General features: G+C 47.6%; 1 long non-coding RNA gene across 1 annotated transcript; it reads right to left on the reverse strand.

Moving 5' to 3' along the window:
* Positions 1 to 15,538: 15,538 nt before the first annotated feature.
* LOC120976062 (uncharacterized) lies at positions 15,539 to 18,967 on the reverse strand. The gene is made up of 2 exons (XR_005771354.3): positions 17,125 to 18,967; positions 15,539 to 17,014 (listed from the first exon to the last, which is right to left on the reverse strand). It is a non-coding gene; the product is annotated as an uncharacterized lncRNA (long non-coding RNA).
* Between the last annotated feature and the right edge of the window lie 1,518 nt (positions 18,968 to 20,485).

Here is a 20,485-nt window from a genome sequence, read left to right on the forward strand (position 1 = left end):
ATATTCTGACTCTGACTATGCTGGTGATCGTGTGGACCGCAACTCAACATCTGGTACATGTCATTTCCTCGGACGATCTTTGGTCTGTTAGTCCTCGAAGAAACAAAACTGCGTATCACTGTCTACTGCTGAAGCGGAGTACATTCCTGCTGGTTCTTGTTGTGCTCAATTGCTGTGGATGAAGCAAACTCTCAAGGACTACGGCGTCAATGTGAAGAATGTGCCTATCTTCTGTGACAATGAGAGTGCCATCAAGATTGCTCACAACCCAGTTTAGCACTCGAAGACAAAGGACATTCAGATTCGTCATCATTTTCTTCGCGATCATGTGTTGAAGGGCGACATTTCTATTGAGCATGTGAAGACTGAAGAACAGCTAGCCGATATCTTCACAAAGCCCTTGGATGAGAAGAGATTTAGCAAGTTGCGGTGTGAGCTAAATATCTTAGAATCTTCGAATGTTTTTTGAAAAGGACACTCATCCTAACACTTATGCAAAATTGATGACTTAGATGTGCAACACATGAAGAAACATTTTTCTTCAATCAATGAAGAATAACACTCTAAGTGTGAAGAAATTAATGAAGAATTTGATTCTCAGAGCCCTACGACAATTGTACGCGGTGTCTGAAATCATCATTCTTATACGGTGGGTCACGCCACCACAAAAGTTGAAAATCTTCAATTTGAGTTTTTCCTCAGTTTTTGAAATTCCTTAGTTGTTCATGTTCTTCAACTTTGCATTGTCTTCACTGTTTCCGTCGTTTTTCTTCATTGGCTATATATATATGAGTTTATGTCCTCTACAGCATTCACGTATGGCTAATTCTTCAAGTTGGTTTTTCTGCTAAGTGAATGTGATCGGACCCTTCCCCCTCTATGATATACTCAACCCAATCTATTCACAAATTCTTCATGTGCGTTCTATTTGAAACTCGTTCAAAATCTTCACTGTGTCCTTGTCAGCTGAAGAATTTGCGAACGGAACTTTTAACTTATCTTATCCAAATTTTCGGCTTTGCCGCTCAAACCGTTCCGCATCCCACGAAATACTTGTCTATTCACCCACGATCTAACACGATCTCCACTTCTCAGTACGTGGGTGACACATGTCAAGCGAATGAGAAGGGTCAGGGGCACGTTCGTCCAAATTTCTTCGGGCGAACAGTTTTTCACCGTGGCTATAAATACCCCCTCTCCCTTTCCTCACTTCCTTTACTCCGCTCGACCTCTCTCCAGCTCGAGCTTCTCAAACCCTAGCGCCGCCGCTACTTCATCGTCGCCGGTGAGGAAGAGCTTCACTGCCTCGACCTCGTCGCCGCCGTACTCGTGTCGGCCACGGAAATCTTCACTCCGCCGCCGACGTAGCCGTCTTCCTCCGCCGAGTTAGGGCGTGGAAGATCTGCACAGACGAACTTCACTTCTCCACCTCCCAGTTCGTCGTGTTCTTCGTCCAGGGTAATTAAAAGTTACTTTTACTGCCCTCTTTGATTCAAATGATTTCTACAAAATCTTCAAATGTGTTTATTCTTCACACACTAAACACCTCACATGTCATCTGTTCTTGATTCATTTCTCTAAGCAATTATTTTTCTTCAAGATTCCTCAATTGTGTGGATCTTCGATCTATAAAACTCTGGAACCTAAGACAAAGAACGCTTAGTGAAATTCTTCAAGACTTATCTGGTCAAATTCCTCAAACTTATTCTTTTTGAAAAACCTTCTGAGAACGCATATGACCTCTCCAAATTCCTCGCAACTATACTCTGTTCACAGGTACTCATGTCCGCTGTTGAATCACTAGGTTCTCATCAACTTAACTCATTTGCAGCGTTCCTCGAAGAAAAGTTGCATACTTCTTCAGAAAATTCAATTGTTCAAATTCCTAACTGAAGAAAATGGCTGATGGAAAGAAGCCACAGAAAGGAGGAAAGAGGCCTGAAATCAACACTGCATTTGAAATCCCCGAGGACATCTATGCTGGGTACTGCACACCCCCTGAGGAATATAAAAATCAGCGCAAGGTGCGCATTCAGAAGATAGAGAGGAGATGGGCAAGAGAGTGGAGGGAGTACAGGTATGTGACTCCCAAGTACATGAAGAAATTCGCACTCAATCCTCCATGCTCAAGACCTCCGTTGGCACCTGGCCAAGAAGCTGATCTCACCAGCCTCAAGCGTGGTGAAGATTATCCTGAAGAATGGGCCAAGCGCCAGGCCAAGCTGGCCAAACAGGCAAAAGATGCGGTGAGGAAATTCAACGAAGACTCTGCTGCGGCTGCTGCTGAGGCCTCTGTAAAGCCAAAGAAATCCATGGCAAAGAAGCCTGCGCATAAGCCAAGTGCTTCTTCTTCAATGCCCCCACGGCCAAGTTCCTCAGCAAAGCCCTCACGGCCAATTCCTCATGCTGCTCCTGCTCCTCCAAAGTCCTCAGCTGCACCAAATTCTTCAACAGGACCCTCTCTGCTGAAGACAAAGACCACTGCTGGACGAGGCTCTCGCCCAAGTCCTCACAAGAAGCAGGTCGCCTTCCAAGTGCCGTCTGAAGAAGACGAAGCTGATGATGAAGAACTTGCTGAAATCATCAGAGATAGGCAAGTCAGGGCCGCTAGAGCCAAGGGCACAAATGTGCCTCTGCTTTTGGATCCAAAGTTGATCCTCGATTACATTGATCTCTGGCACAAGGACCCAAACACTCCTATGCCTGACTTCAAGCTGACTCCTGGCCAAAGTCATATGCTGACTGCCTTCATCCAAGAAGAGAAATGGAAATTTGAGAAGGCCAGGCAGCTCAAGAAAGCGCAGTACAGGAAGGAGAAATTCCTGAAGAACAACGTTGTCTCTATGACAACTGATGAACTTGTGAAGATCCAGTCTGAAATCAAAGTCCTCAGCGATGATTTCAATGCTTACTATGCTGATTGGAAAGGAGCGAAGGTTAGGTTTGTTAAACTGACTAAGATGTTCACCTCCAACGTTGCAGCCCCATCGCAACAAGAAATTCCTCAGACTGAAGCATCTTCTCAACCAACTGAAGAACATGCCAGCATCGCTGATGACAATCAGGCTGCTGAAGAAAATGTGAGTTCCAGGGCTGATGACTGCATTCCAGCCGCTGATGAAATTGCCAGGGCATCCACTAGTGGTGCGCCTGAAGAAAATGAAAAGGTCAGGGCAACTGCATCAGTTGTGCCTGAAGAAAATCAACCACATTCCTCTGCTCCTCCTGCGCCTACCCCAACTCCAATTCTTCCATCTACATCAGATGTGAAGAAGACCAAGGCTGCAGAACATGCAGCAGTGAAGAAAAGGAAAGCATCAGCTCCTTCAGATTCTTCAGCACAGAAGAAGATGAAGAAATTGACAAGCCCATTTGCTAATCCAATTGATGTTGTTCCTATTTCCTCCATGCCATCAAAGGAAATCGTCCCTTTTGATGAAGAATATATCATCCCTAGCGGATCTGATGAAGAAAATCCTTCTGCTGCTTCGTCAGAGCAGATGGATGAAGAAATTGGAGTGGATAAAATCCCTTCAACCCCCACAGTTTCCTCGCATATGCCTCAGTTTACTGCTGAAGAGGCTGGCGTTGAAGAAATGGAAGATGAAGATGTGGACATTGGATGTACCACACCAGTGCTGAATGATGACTTTTGGGAAAGTCAGCACCCCAACTCTCCACTCTTCACACCATTGCAACAAATTCCTCAGTCCCCAGCAACTACAGTTCAAATGGGATCTGATGAAGCTCATGAAGAAATTCCAGCCACTAGTGCTGAAGAAAATGAAAATGAAGAATTGAAGACCCATGTTGCCACTGAAGAGGAACCAGAAATTCCTCAGCCTGAAGAACCTGAGATTGCGATTCCTGAGGTTGTAATGCAACTGACTGACACTCCTCTGCCCAAGCCAAAGGATCCATTCTCAAGGAAGCAAAAATTCAAGGCTGATGATTTCTTCGGCGAGCACGTATTCTTCACTGATTACAACCCCTATGACTCTGCTCGCATTAGGAAGAGGCGTTTCTGGACTGCCAGCCAGGCAGATTTGTATTCCTCAGTGTTGTTCAACAAAGACAAAGTCTTCGATCATGAGCACATTCCTCACGTGGATATGGAATCTCTGTCGTGCTTCGTGCCAGTCCTCAGTGTTCTTTACGACGCTGGACTGTTAAATTTCTACACTGATATATGTGATTGGAATGAAGAGCTCATTCTTCAATTTTATGCAACTCTGCACATCACCGGAGACTCTGAAGATGTGAATTCATGGGTGCTAGACTGGATGTCAGAAAATACTCACTACAAGGCACCAGCTACTGAATTGCTTCGTGCTTTGCCTCTTAGTCCTCCCCTTGAAGCTGCTCGTTGCGTCTAAAGTGAACCTGAGCTTACAGATCACTATATGCAAGTGCTGATGAAGCCATTGAAGCCAGGTCAGGCCCCAAGAACTAAATTCCTTGTGAAGGAATTGTTATATGTGCCTCGGACTGTCTATCGCATTCTGACCCGAAGACATTGAGTCCTATCAAGGGCCACGACTCGAATGAAGAAGAAGTCGTTGGCATCATGAAGAATCTGCTTTTCAATATCATTCATGGCGTTCCCGTCAACTTCCATGATTTCTTCATGAGGACTCTGGCCAATGTCGCAATGTCACCTTTTGAGTTGAAGCCTTATGCTCCGTGGATTATGAGATTCATCAGAACAAGGTCTTCACTCAACTACAAAGCTGATACACTGAACCATTGCAGCTACTTGCCCCCGATTGAAGTCCTCAAAAGGACATTTTCCTCAGCTGATGAAAAGGGCAAGGCTACTGCTGTTATTGATGAAGGCATTCGTCCATTGGATGGTCAATTTCGCAAGGCTGCATCCTACTCCACCAATGATGACTCTGCCACCCATGACTCCTCCGCCAACGCACCCAAGCCAAATCCTCAAGGCACAGCTCCTAGGGTGATGACTGACCGTGAGCTTCTCCTCAGTCTTCACCAGAAGGTTGATCGCAATCACAAATGGGTCAAGCGTCAGTTTGGTTCAATTCTTCACAACATGACTGCTACCCACAATGCAGTGAAGAAAAACCATTACTACCTTCATGAAACCCTCAACCGCACCTGGGTTGTTCTGTCGCACATTTATAGCGCGGAAGATCTGAAGAAAATGGGTCTCAAGGAGGACTTTGACTAGTCTGCACCTCCACCGAAGAAATACAAGAAGGTCAAGGTTTCGTCCTTAGTGGCCAGCTCCTATTCTTCATCGCGTGACACCGATGAACATGAAGACTTGGACGACACTGCGGCAGGCCCTACTACAACAAACGACCCCAACAACGCTGACGCTCCTTCATCAACTTGATATTCTTCAGGGGCGTTAGTCCTCATTTTCGAACCTTTTGGTCATTCTATGACAAAGGGGGAGAAATTTGAGTTAGTCTTCATGCGGGTCTATATTTTATGGGTGTCTTTTCTAAGTTACAACTCTCGTTCTTCTGATGACTTTGTTGGATCGAGTTGTAAACTTAAACTCTATGGTGGCCTGATACTTTTGTTGTTTCTTCTGCATGCTTATTCCTCTTTAATGTTATTGCACGCATGCTGAATTACATCAGTCACCATACTTCATCATGCATTTCAAATTCTTCATATATTATGTCAAATGTGTGTATGAATTACAAGATATAGGGGGAGATCTCCATGATTTTACTCTTCAAATGTGCATTGCTTCAAAAGCAAATTCCTCACTGTGCACATCTTTAGGGGGAGTTCTTCTATATCTTGCAATCAAATTCCTCAATATCAGTATTTACACTTCATAAGTTTATCCCCGTTGAAAACTTAACCTATATTGTCATCAATCACCAAAAAGGGGGAGATTGTAAGTGCATCTAGTGCCCCTTAGTGATTTTGGTGTATTGAAGACTTATAGGTTAAGGGACTAATGTTTTTATGAGTGTACACAGGTCTATAAGTCTATGAGGAGTTTGATATTTACAGAGAAAGTCGACCCCTAAAAATGAAGTTCTTCGACTGAAGACTTTGGATTTCTGAAGACTTTCTGAAGACTTTGAAAGTGAACAAATTGGTGTGACCTTGAAGACTTGGTATTCATTTGAGGAACATGAAGCATGAAGACTCTTGTTTTCGTAGTTTCATTTTCTCTTTCTTGAGTCATAGGAAACACCGTACTGTTAAAGAGGGTCGAGGAAATACTAAGGAAAAATTTCCATGTGATGCTCAACTCAAAATCCTACACCTACCAATCCCTTCGAGTGAAGCCATTGGAAATCTCTTACAGTTCAGTCATATTCTTCAGTGACAGAGACGAAGTTCTTCTGGTCTCTGAAGAATTTGTTCTGACTGAGGAGTTAGGAATTCGCCAGTGCGAATTGCCTACACAGTGAGGAACATGATAGCCCTGAGGAATTTGATACTAAAATTTCCGACCGTTGCTGTGCTATGCGCCAGCTGTCCCAAAATATCTACCCACCTAACGGTCATATCATTGAAGGGCATTTATGTCTTATCATGACGGGCTGCTCCCTAGGCTATAAATAGCCGCCCCCTACAACCACTAGCTGGTTGGCTGCTCCGAGAGAAACTGACACTTGTCATTTGAGAGCATCCCATCCTCCGAGGACTTTGAGCGAAAATCATCAAGTGAGGAAAACCCAAACCCAAACACCTACAAACCCAAAGTGATTGAGCATCACTGAAGAGATTGATCCTGCGTGGATCCGACGCTTGTTACCTTTGAAGACTGTGCTTCTTCCAGACGGTTAGGCGTCATGGTCTAGAGCATCCAAGAGGAAATTGTGGATCGCTGAGTGACCGAGTTTGTGAAGGTTCGAAAGTCACCTGAAGACTTACCACGAGTGATTGGGCGAGGTCTGTGTGACCTTAGCTCATGGAGAATACGGTGAGGACTGTGTGTCCGGGACTGTGTGTCCTCAGGTTTAAATACCTAGCCGCTCCAACCAGATGTACAACTGAGACAGCAGTTGGAACTGGTCTACCAAATCATTGTCTTCACCAAGCCTACTGGTTCTATTTCCTCAACTCTTTCATTTCCTCATTACTGTGTTGTGTGCTTGTCATATCTGTGTTTGAAGACTTTAACTGAAGACTTTCTCAATTTCCTCAGTTCAATTTCTTCAGTCTGTTTGTCTTCATCCTGTGTTATCCTGTGTTTACGCTTTCTGTACTCTGTGCTTGTCTTCATTTCATCATGATGACCATGCTTGTGTTATGCTATGCATACTTTTGAGTACTTATTCCGCTGCAAGTAGTTCTTCGCTAAGGAATTTCCTCACTGGCAAATTCCTCAGTGAAGAATTCATAAAAATCGCCTATTCACCCCCCCCCCCTCTAGTCGATATAACGCACTTTCAGGGGGCTACTGAGGGAGTCATGGACTAAGGGGTCCTCGGGGCAACGACCCATCATAGATGGGCCGGACTGGTGGAGTCGTACTATGACCGGAGATCTATGAAGCCGTGGTGTGTCCTCCAAGTCAAGAAGGCGTGGGATCCCTTTAGTTCCTAATTGTAATCTATCTCCGGTAACCCTAAACCTATAGATATCTATATAAACCGAGGGGTGTAGTCATTAGAGGGGCATCATCCATTATACTCATAGCCTTAGGGTTTAGCTCATGCTAATCTCGAGGTAGATTTACTCTGTAAACCACTATATATCATCAAAACAAAGCAGGACGTAGGGTTTTACCTCTTTGAGAGGGCCCGAACCTGGGTAAATACCGTGTTTGTCATCCTCTGTCATCATTGATCCTAGATCCACAGCTCGGGACCCCCTACCCCGAGGTCTGCCGGTTTTGACACCGACATCGGCACTTTCCACTTGCCGGCAAGAATTGTTCCTTTGCACATCAACACTGTGCTGGACCAAATCCTCAAGTGGATGCCAGATTGCAATGCCAATAGAGTTAAAGCAGACTGGGAGCTGCCTAGCTTGGAGGATGAAATGAGATGGGCCTGAAGTTTAGTGGAGAGAGCCACCAGGAAGGAGATTGACTTCACCAAGGGCACCACCGAGCAGGAGCAGGAGTACATCCAAAGCAGGCTTGAGGAGGTCCGAAGGCTCAAGGCTGCCGCGGCAACTGATGATGACGAGGAAGGGAACTCCTCATAATAAGAGTGTGTTGGTGAAGAGATCGCTGAGCTTGAGGCGCTGGCTGTTGCGGCCACCGGGACCGGAGCTGCGGGGCCCGAGGCTGCCGGGAAGGGGCTGCTGGGGCAGAGGGAGCCGCTGCGCCCGAAGAGGAGGAAGGGCTCGAAGAGGGCTCCCAAGCCCCAGAGCAGAAGTGTCGGCTTCATAAGAGGGGGGAGCAAAGAGCCAGTGGTTCCGTCTTCTTCACGGGTTGGGCCTAAAGTGAAGAAGACTACCACCAAGAGCAGCAAGGAAGACATTGTCCGTCGTCACTTGGCCCATCTTGCCCCAGCTCCAACTCCGCCTTCCCGGCAGCGGGTGGTGATAGGTGTTGACCCCACGCCCCCATCAAGACCGGCACCATTAGCGTGCAGGACCCCCCACCACTTAAGAGGGCTAGGGAATCACCCCCGCCTCTGGTGTATGAGATGGATGCCATGCTTGATGACTCAGACTAAGGACAATCGTTAGCTTCTCTTAATTCCAATCGCTTTCCCTTGACTTCAATTGCATTTCTCTTGATATTTAGCTGACCTTGCGATGTTGGCCTTGACAGGGATGAAGAGACTCTAGCGCAATAGGCCAAAACAACGAAGGAGTTGGGATCGGTGTCAGGCATTGAACCGGCAAGGGATGCTGGTGGTGACCCCGTTCCCAGCCCCCGGGCTAGCCCCCTGCGTGAAGGCATGGGCCAGACCGCGTCTGCCGGTGGCCATGCCGAAGTTCTTCTGTCGCTCGCCAAGGATACTGGCGGGAGCCTCCGGAGGGAAGCTCGGCTGCAAACGATGATCACTCGAGCTCCTTCTGCGAGCAATACCCAAGGAAGGGGATCCCCGGCAAGAGCTCCATCTACTGGGTCTGCTCGTATCGAAGTTACCCCCATGGAAGAAGGAGGTGCCAGATGCCCGCCGACAACAAATATTGTCGGGAAGGAGAAATTTCTTCCCGCCAGCCGCCGATAGGTAACCTAGTTTCCTTCGAATCCACGTTGAGAACTCTCTGTTTTTTTATTTCCTTCCTTCCTCCACTCCTTCGCAGCCCCCGTGTTTGAAGAAAAGTAACTTTTGGAGGAAGTGTCAAATATAGGAAAGGATGCCGCTGCAGAAGCCCTTAAGATTGCCATGGAAGAAGGTCATGCCAAGGCCTCCAAGGACGTACAAGGAACCTCAATGGGGGAGGAAAAAAACCTCGGCGACACGACCGTCCCAACCATGGAAGTTGAGGAGAAGGTGCCTCTCCAGAGTGATGCCTCCCACTTGAGGGTGACTATCCCAGGAAGCAGCTTGGCGATGGTTATAGCTCACCCAGTTTCAGCGGCCCCCAGCTCATCAGCCCTTGCTGGGTGAATTTTGATGAAGAGATCTGCCGTATACTGGCTCCTTTGACCCAGAAGACCAAGGAAGCGAATGACCTCGGTGACAGCTCCAGACTTGGCCTTTCTGGAGGCAGTAGCTGCTGGGCTTAAGGAAGTACAGGAGATGTACGACCAGAAGCGGCAAGCAATCCGGGATGATCAAAAAGCCTGTGATTCTTCCACCCAGCAACTAAAGGACAAAGCCGAGGAAATGCGCTCTTGGTACAATGCACAGTCAAGTGAGCTCAAGGCTCAAGAGGAGAAGATGGCGGCCGCCGCGGAGAGAGCAAAGACTCGCGATGCTAGGCTGGCAGAGCACGAGGCGTGACTCAATGCCCAAGCTAGGGATATTGCCACTCGTGAGCAGGCCCTGTCCGTTGCCCTCCGTGCCAAAGACGATGAACTGGAAAGCCTTGTTTAGCAGTGCACCAAGCATCTGGAGGACAACCATAAGAAGGCCATCGACTCACAGGCTCATGATGCGGCATCCAAACTAAAGGAAGTCTTCGACAACCTTGTCGCAGTCTCCGAAGTCAAAGTAGAGCTTGAAATCCGCATGGGGAAACTAGAAGAAGAGCTTGCCGGGAACAAGAAGGAGATCGAGGCCCTCCGGGAAGAAGCACGGAAAACGGCCTCCATGTTGGAGGGACTGCAATTACAGCTTACATCCAAGGACCACCTGAGGACCGCTTACACCACCATTGAAGATCTAAAAACCAAGCTTGCCACCCTTGAGAAGGATCTTGAACATGCCAGGGATCGCGAAAGGACCTTGGTGGAAGAAGTCAATACCGCCGAATCTCTTCTCAAGGATGCAGAGCACAAACTAAAGGAGCAAGTTGAACTGTATAGCCTCTGGTCGAAGAGCCTGGTGGACATAGCTGAGTGTATCTCCTCCCAGATTGCCAAGATGAACATGAAAAGCTGGACTTTCTTCATTAATGAACATGAGGCCCGAGCGTCAAGCTGGCACACTTCTTCGAGGGTCTCATTGAAGGGCTGAAGACGTATGAGGATGATAGTTCAGCCTACTTTGCCAGTGAGTCTCAGAAGATTTCCTGGGATACCATCTCCACTCTTCTCGTCAATTATGTGCAGCGCCATCCTGATGTCGACATCTCCGATGCTTTCAAGAGGTTGCCGGCTGTCGGATAGATTCGAACTCTGGGGTGCATGCAAAGAACTCAACCTTCCCAGCCTGCCCACTCGTCGCTCTCACGGCCTAGCTCGATGAATAGGAAAGAAATGGGACGAGGCAGTTTACCCAGGTTCGGGCCACCTTGCGATGTAAAGCCCTACTCCTGCTTTGTGATGGATTAGCCTCGAGGTGGGCTAAGGATGAACTAGTACAGTGGGAGAACAACCTCAGGAGGTGTGTTCTTGTGTGGGTGTGAGCAGGTGAGGGAGGAGTGGATCTGATCCCCCTCTATGGTGGTGGCTAGGCTATATTTATAGCGGCCTTGGTCCTCTTCCCCCAAAATGAAGGTGGGAAGGGATCCCACAACAGCCAAATCCGAAGGGAGACAACTAGTACATCTTATCCTGACGAAAGGCGGTCTTCTCCTGCAAAGTTTCTGGTCGTGACGCCGTGGTGGGCTCGGTGATGACCTCCGTCCTGGCGGTCTTGGTCTTATTGCATGGGAATGGAAACCTTTGGCTAATTCCTCAGGACTCCGCGCCTGCGCTTGCCTCCTTAGCACCAAAGAGGAAACCGTTGTACTGCGCCTGCTGGCACCCTCCTGGCCTTGGTCGTCATGGCTTGCGTCATCTGAACCTCATGAGGTGGAGGATTGCATAGAGATCTCCCCTCCTCAGGAGTCAGCCTGAGGAGGCCGCTCCTTCTTGAGGTCTTAGCGTCATCTGCCTCGCGAGGGTCTTGTGTTGTTGATGCTGAAGGTGGGCCGTACCAGGCCGTCGATGGAGCCATGTCGTGGGCCGCAGGTAGGCAAGTCTGGGTACCCCTGTTCCCAGAACGCCAACACCGGTCGGGACGCATACCTCTGATGCTGCCCAAGTTATCGGGCCGTTGGCCGACAAGGTCCTTCGCGTGCCCCGGGTCCAAGGAGGAAGCCAGGACTAAATTCTCTTGCTCCTTTTGCTAGGATGTTGTCAAAAAATACATAATTCGGCCTTGTGTTAGGCCTTGCTACTTTTAGGTTTATACTGCCTACCGTTCTTATATGCTATCAGATCATGCGCATGCTGGGAGCATGCCGGGGAAGTACTAGTTGTGCTGCCGTGGGGACGGGCCCTTGGCATTCTTGCAAGCATAGGTGCCACCGGCAAGTTTCCCTTCGACGTTATTGATGCGGCTGCCTAGTCTGTTGAGCAGACTCGAAACAAACAAGGATGCAAGTGACAATGAAAGAGTCCCTTCGTGTTACGGATATCCCATATAGAACGCTAGGGTCTAAACCAAAGGAGTCACAAAGGGCAAATGGAAAGAATCCTGGAATCCAGTAAAGGTTTCACAACTTATCTTTTCTCAATCTTGTAATTGTTGTTGCCACGGAGGTGCAAATCTCCCCTTTCCCTGGAAGCCCCATTCACGGCAAGTTGCGTTCAGCCCGTGGGCAACGTGGTCGCAGGGTACCGCAACGAGAGGTGAGGCTTGCCGGGATAAGGCGGAGATGCGCCCGACCGCAACTTCTTTCTGCAGCAACGCCACTCGACAGGCTAGTGCGGGGACCTGATGTATTTTCCACGGCCTACCGCTTGGCTGAACATGCATCCCAGTTGGGCGAGCGTTTGTGCCATTGGGTGTGTCCTATCAGCGATCGGATCGTCCGCTCCGCGCCATGGCCGCCGTGGTTCACGCTTGAAGGAGACCACAATCGGGGTGGACGTTGTACTGCCAGCGGCGGCCGCTCCGCTTGTGGTGGCTGGTTCGACCGCTGTGATCGCGGTGCCCATGGCACCCACAGTCACAGACGAAAAGACCACCGGAACAAGGGAACAACACGGCGGCTCCGCTCTCCTGCTTGGGAGCTTTTACCGGAGCAGCTGACGAAGAAGAGCAACGCGCAGGCTACTGCTTCAGGTCCGCACAAGCGATGCCCCCTACCTGGCGCACCAAAGATGTAGGCGTGGAGCACGATCACCTATGGGGCAGGGGTGCCCCTTTGTGGTTCGGCATGGAGGTGGCCGCGTTGCACAAAGAGTAGAAGCAATAGGGGACAACACGGCGATGGAAAACTAGTTTTTACCCAGGTTCAGGCTGCTTGGCAGCGTAAAACCCTACTCCTGCTTTGGTGGATTGATTTGGAGGAGGACGAAGGCGCAGAGTGCACTAGCCCGGCAAGGGTGCCTCGGGATTGCAATCACACGCATACAAGTGTAGGGGGTCAAAGTGTTCAAACCCTTTTCTATATTGCCTCGGGTCTCCTTGTATAGGTTAAGGGGCGACCACGATGGCAAAACGGTCATTTGGGTGGGATTAGATAGCTAACAGTGCTATCATACCTAACTCTAGCAGTTAGGACAAAGTGCATTAAATGCACCGCTAGGTGTCATGACGAGGTTGAATCCCGGCAAGCCTGCCACGCCGCTTATCTGCCTCTTCTTGCTAGCGTGACACGTCTCCTGGATGGGTGTCAATAAAGCTAATTACTCCTTGATTATGCTGCCACATGCCTGACAGGATCCACCTGGTTGCTTGGTTCCTTGACACCGCACTGATAAGTGAGGGTGCGGTGAGGTGGAGCGATGGCGTCTTGGTCGAATCCTCCCGGCAAGAATCTTGGCGGGTTTTGATCTTGGCGGCCCCGGCAACCCTGCCAGGGCGATATGGACTTGTCCTTAGGCGCGGCCCCGGCCTGGCCAGGCTCTCCTGCTTGGCAAGGGAGGCCTTCCTAAGGTGACTTCTGGTCATCTTGTTCTCCTAGGTCTTCTGATATGCCCGACAAAGGTAGCTTGTCCGCAAGTCTGCGCACAGGTCAAAGTGGGGAACAAACACCCTATTTGTGTACACTGACAATTAGCAGATTTGCAGATGGAGATCATGTGTCTACAAACATAGTACCCACAAAGGTTGGTCCCTGCTTGTTGCTGAGGACACTGATTTTTTTGGTACATAATTAGTCATGTATTTGCCCTGTTAGGAACAACCTAACCGGTATTAGATGTATTTTTTTGGACAAAAATAGAAAGAGGTTTATTTGGAAACTTGAACATTTGACTAGCGTAAGAAAAGGTATTTACAAACTATTGGATACATTTTCCAAAAATAACGGATTTCAGTGTCTTACCAGGGAAACGACCTCGTGTTGCAGAGGTAGTTCCCTCTTGAACAAGTTCGCTGGTTTAGTTTTCCACAATGCCAACACTTTGCAAATGAAGATGAATTTTCACATACTCAATTCTTGAACCAGATATGAATGAAAATTAATTTCAACATCATAGCATTCAATACCTATCCATGAATTGCTGAAGATGCGTCAGATCCTAAGGCTTTATTGACTCTTGAAAGAATCGAGGTAGTAAACTATGTTCTTACTAGTAGAGTGCCCGTGCGTTGCCACAGGCTCTTGAAATAGTTTGCAAGAGTTACATGTTAACTTTCTAAGGGCTCGCCCCGCCGTAGATCCAGACCCCCGCCATTGGTTCCACCCCGCCTAGGCCGCCGCCTGCCGCCGCGCTGCCCCATCGCGTTCGCCTCCGCCCGCCCCGACCCCGCCCGCCTCCTCTCCGGCCGCCTCCACCTCCGGTCCATCCTCCGCCCGGCCCCGCTCCGTCCGCCTCCTCTCCGGCCCGTCCGCCGCCCCGCTCCGTCTGCCTCCGCCCCGCGCCGCACGCCGCCGCCCCGCTCCGTCCGCCTCCGCCCCGCGCCGCACGTCGCCGCCCCGCTCCCCGCTCGGCCGCCGCCCGCTCCCCGATGGCCCCGAAGAAGACGCCGAAGGGCAAGTCCGGTTTCTTCGGCATGAGGGCGAAGCCCTCCGGGAACTTCAGACTGGAGTTCTCCGACGCTGGGCAGCGTTGGTGGCTCGGCACGTATCCCACCGCCAATGAGGCCGCGCGTGCCTACGGCATGGCGGTGTGGCGTGTCGGACGACCGAAGACGGACCTAAACTTCCCGGAGGTCGAGTCCCAGGCGGTGGCGGAGTGGCTCGTGCCGCAGGGCATCCGGATGGAGGAGATGCCGGCTAAGAAGGCGAAGAAGAGACTGGCGGTTGTTGTCGCTCCCGGCGAGAGCGACGAGGCGGCGATGGCTTGGTTTGCGCGATTTACAATTTGCTGCAAAGCCAGCCCTAATGAAATGCTATTTGGTACATTTTATAAATAGGAAAATTATTCCGATCAGCCAGTCATAACTCAACAGACCAATCTCTAATGAAATGCTATTTGCTACATTTTTTAAATAGAAAAATTATTCCGATCAGCCAGCCATAACTCAACAGACCAATTCAAACCCACATTTTCTAAAGTAAAGAAATTATTTCCCTTGATCGATCAAGATGCCAAAGTGTCGTTTACCCGACTGCTATGTTCCTACACACGCAGAGCAAAAATTTTGCACAGGTCAAAATGTTTAAGTTTTTCTTCTGAAAATTTGCATGTATCATTTGGGTGTGACAATGAATTTTTTGACATTTCTAAAATTCATTTTTTTTTTGGTACGCAGGAGCCTGGCTCCCTCGAGCCAAAATGGATTTCCGCCTTCGTAGCTGAATTTGTGCGCTTCTTTTTGTGTGTGCAGGTTGCATCTGCGTCATATGTGGAGAATTAATCGAGTTCTGCAATGAAAATGGCAACACTTTGCAAGTCTTCTTGTGGGTGATGGTCCGAACTCCAAAGCCTATGGAATGAAATGCCAGTAGTTTGTATTTGTAACGTTGAAGTTGTCTATTGTATGCAAAGAGAACACTATTATTTTCTTGATGGATCATCAACGTTGTCTTACTCTGTAATGTGCACCGAAAATACCAGTGATTCAGCATATACGTGCAATGTGCATTAAGTGTATGCTGCATATTTCTTGGAACCTAACACAAGGCAGTTTGCCCACTTTGGCATCTCACTCTCACATAAAAGTAGTTTGACCAGCATGACATTACTGCCCAAATAATAAGAGCACACGGTTCATTACAAGTTTACACAAAAGAGAAAGCTTTACTGCAACACACTACTACTAAATAAGAATCAATCTTCGAAGACAAGCCACCTGCGCCTTCTAACCAGAAACCAATGGCACTTCTTCATAGCTTCAAAATGCACAACAAAGGTGAAGTGCTATTTAGGAAGAACCTAGTGCTTATATTGGTTCACGTTGCCCTCACAAAGAGCTGACTATACTACAGATCATACTATACAAGAGTGACCACTACATCATTTAAGTAAATGAATTGTACCCAGGATACATCATCAGATCACACCATTTACAATAATAAATATTACCAGCGAAGAAATAAAACCAATTGACAAAAAATACCTTTGGTTATTAGACTTGTTTGAGTTGATGAGTCGGTGTCCGTGTCGCCAGCTACTTGTAATGGTATGGCTAACTGCAGATTGTATAACATCGCTCTTTGTATCATGATTTTGCCTCATACTCGGCTTGTACTCACGATTTCTTCGTAGGTAGGCATCTCGCTATTCTTGTATCTTTCAAAATTATTACTATAATGCTTTTTATCAAAAGCATTGTTGTCCCAACACTTCTACATTTAGTCGAGGTAGTATCATGATCTCTATATACAGCAGATGCATTTATTGGGCGCTGAGTTCTAGCAACAGAATGGCCAACATATTGGAGAAAGACTTGGGCTGAAGTGGATGCTTGGAGGCAACCTGTGAACACTTATTTAAAGTTCTAACTGTTCACATATCATATTCTACAAAGAAGTGTTGTATATGTTGATTATATACAAACTCCATACCATGTTTCTCTTTTGATAATCTTGGGAAAACAACCAAATTTTTAATACTACTTTCTTGAAATGGTGTACATGCTTGTAGAACTAAATGATTGTTTGAGTTTCCCTTGCCTTCCTTCATAGATGATTTATTTAATAGATGACTAATCATGCACAAATTAAATCGAGTTGCTGCATCATAGAGTATATCATCAAAAAAATTGGTACAAAAATTACATGGCAGCATATATGATTGGACAGAAAAAGACATTGAAAAGCTTTGTAGGCATAAACACAAAGACTTGGTGGTCAAGATTTAAGATTTCAGGGCATTAACAGATTTCTCCTCAACTAGAAAGCACAGAGCATCAAAATAGAAAATTAAAAGCCTTGTGCGCATAAACACAAACACTTGATGGTCAGAAATTGAGATTGTGACCTGTTTTCCAACTTTGCGAAGAAATAACTTCTCCTTGGATGGCGTCAGCTAGAACTTGCACACCAAATTTCAGAGCCTCCACTTTCGCCTCCTCAGCCCCTTCCACATTACTGATTTGCCGGCCAGCAGATAGAACCACAGATCCCAGATGATTCCTAACCACCATCCCGATGTATGTCTGGCTAGTCTCCGCCATGAGACCTGCATCAAAATTTAGTTTCAAACAACTGGCAGGATCGGGTTCCCCGTAACTTGGCTTCTTGAACAGTGTATATGTTCAGGTGTTTTTTCAGGGAATAAATCAGCCCTACCTTTACCGTTATCCTTTGTGAGTGCACACTGGTTGTACCTGTGCAGAAATTTCACCAAGGCAGATACTCGTGCACACAATTTTAAATATGGGCAAACTGAAGTTAAACATCATTTAGCACACAAGCTGAATTGAAATATTCAGTCATTAGGTCGAAGTTGGATATATTTGTATCCCTGAACTTGTCAACAATTATGTGAAGATTTATGGAAAGCTTCATCAACTTATTGAAGGAATCCATGGAGCTTCATCTCAGATCGGTTACGGGCCACAAAGGCTATGGACACAACACAGTTCATTAGCCAATCCTAACCAGTGCTGGTAGCATCAATTAATAACCTGGCATCTCTGTATATACAAAGGCCGTCTAAAAATCCAAAAGGATCTTCAAGACCACTCTCTAACCATCAGAGGGGCATAAAGAGAGAGATTCCAAACAAAGTAATTGGGAAGGGGGCTAAGCAACAAGAGAGCAATAACAATTCAGGCTCATCTGCTAGACTGGAGTTTAGAGCCTTTGAGAAATAAAAAATGGTTAATGAGACTAATAATTAGGCATGTTCAGAATTTCTTCAAAATTAGATGGTGCAAGGTTTATTTGCAAGTCTACCAAGTGTGAGGAATCAGTCAAAACCTTGTGACCTGAGTTGGGGTGCAGATAATATCAACCTGTATATCATGAATTAGCAGCTAATTTTCAACTTGAATGCCATCCACTGATTGCTTGTCATGTACTGTACTCGTAGACAAAATTGGAAGCTAAAACTACTGGATTGGTGATTAGTGAAGGATTACATGAACAAAAATTTATCAAATAGAAACTAATGATGCACAAACAGTGTCTGTTTTTACCAATGCATAGTAAGAGCAAACGGCAAGAAGGATTGCATTTCAGTAATATTCTTCACCTCGTATATTCTGCATTGAATTTATTGGTTGATCTACTTTCTTTTTTAAATGTTGGATTAATCTACATTCTCATCCATTCTACACATGCATAATATAGGAATTTCAGCAAGCACCTAGCGAGCACATAACAACCAAATAAAAAGGTTGATAAGAGGGAGAGGAACATCGTTATATTAATAGATATAAAAGTCTACAAACGCTGAGCAAATAGAAATCCAACAAACACAGTACGAACCAGAGAATCTCTCACCGTCCGTCCGTCCCCACGTTGAAGAAGACCAAGTGACTGCGGCTGCCAGGTTGCGTCTTCTCAGCACGTCTATGGTAGAGAAAAGTTGACCCGAGAAAGAAAGGCATTACCTGCATGTTAAGAACGCACCATCTAGGAGAAAAAGTAATAAACCTAATCTCCTGTTATGTGCACGGCAGCATTATATATGAAGTTGTGCTATCAAATAGTATAACAGTAGCAGCCTAGGTCGCCGCCATTGCGGGCGGAGGATCAGTCGGAATCCTGCGCGGCGAGGTCAATGAAGGAGGCGCGGCCGGCGAGGATCTGGTCGTGGAGCTCGCCGATGCGCACGGGAGCGGCGTGGTGGCGGAGATGACCCGGCCCTAGGGGTCCTTCCAGGACGCCTTGCACCGTGACCCCTTGTGCTTGATCAGGATGTGTGGTGCCCGCATCATCTCCTTCCCCCCGGCCGCCGCCGCCATCTCTCCCTTCCTCCGCCGCTTCGATCCCTTCGGGTGGTTGGCTCCGTTCGCTCAGGCTAGCAGAGGAGTAGCGGCGGGCGGCCGCGACGGGAGGTGGTGGGGGCGGCAGCGACGGGCGGCGGCGTTTGAGGGAGGAAGATGGGGGAGGGGATCGGCGGCAGCTGCGAGGGCGAGGGCAGCGGCTTGATGTGCGAGGGCGACGGCGAAGGATCTGGTGTGGCGTCGCTCGAGGGCAAAGGCTTCGCTCGCTTGTTCGCACGTTGCCAGACGTTTTTTTTCGCTGGTTTTCTTTGGTAGGTTTTTTTTCGTTGGTTAATTTTCGTAGGTTTTTTTCCTTCGCTTGTAGATGGATGCGACGGGAGGTGTGGCCCTGGACTGCGTGGGGGCATCGCGACTGGTTTTTTTTGGTTTGATGCGGCTAACAGTGAGGTGGGATGAGGGACGGAAAAAAAACCATGGTAGGTGGGATGAAAATTAACCGCAGAGACTATCAACTGAGGCATTAAGAGTAGAGATTTGAAACAATAAATACCAAGATCTAGAGATTGCTATACAGAGTAAGAAAACCATGAACTTACGAACTATGTCAAGATATGAAAGACAACCCTTCATGATACGGCGAGAGAAATGATACTGCATGGGCGTGTTTTCGAAGATACGGACAACCTGGTTAATGTCCCACTCCCATTGATCCTTATCACGTAATAATGTGCCATTGCTAATTCATGATCTATGAAATACACACTCTCCTTTTTCTTCTCCGCACGATCAATCCCCTGAGAGGAATAAAATACAGTTAGTTGTTTATCATTTACGACCTTGTATAGAGAAGTTGATCAGAGTTTGTTAAGTACTTACAAAATTAGGCATCTAACAAGAGTGGCATCGAGCATGTTGAAGTTGAAGAAGAGATCTCAAACCCACATCAATGGAACCCAGATCGTGTCGGAAATGATCTCTGTTGTAGTAGACTAGCAGAACATGATGACCTGCTGGCATTTGATCCATGTAATATTTATGTAAAGCACGGCAACTGGAACTACACTCATGAAAGCATGTGCCAACAAGAAATGGCAGTCCATGGACGTAATTATGTGCTTCAAGTATGTCTGCTTTATTTTTAGCAAGCATTGCATTGAATTATGCACCGTCCATGTTGTCAGAACCAATATTACCCTCCAATTCGAACAACTTGTTGGCAATTTGGTTCTGGGCGATGAGTGCCTTAAGTAGGAGGCTATCGTTCTCATTCCTCCTCGGTCTCGGGGCTCACCTCCTCACGGGTGCAGCCTTTTTGTCTGCTTCCTTCTTAGTACTTGAAGCCCTTCTGGTGCAAGGTCTGGATGGTTGAAAGGCGAACTAATGAGCATACGGTAAAGCTACGATGGACTGCTTAGCAGACGGTTTAGCTACGCCAGACTACTGAGCTGGCGATGCTGCTATGACGGACTGTTGGGCTGTAGGAGTAGAGGCATCGGACTGATGACCAGGCATTGAAGCTATGTCGGGTTTCTGCGCAGGTGGTGCCAACTTGTGGGTGTGCTGAGGAGGCTGTGCCAATGCGTTGGTTTGTTGAGCAGGCAGTGCTGACGCATCGGTATGCTGAGCACGCGGCTGCGGGCCGACGGACTGATGAGTAGTCGGCTCTAGACCTACAGACTGCTTAGCAGGCGGTTCTGAAGCATCAAACTGCTTAGCAGTCTGTTCCACCAGGTTGGTGTGCTGAGCATGTGGTGCCG

This window comes from Aegilops tauschii, chromosome 1 (assembly GCF_002575655.3).
Source record: "Aegilops tauschii subsp. strangulata cultivar AL8/78 chromosome 1, Aet v6.0, whole genome shotgun sequence".
Lineage (NCBI taxonomy): Eukaryota > Viridiplantae > Streptophyta > Magnoliopsida > Poales > Poaceae > Aegilops > Aegilops tauschii.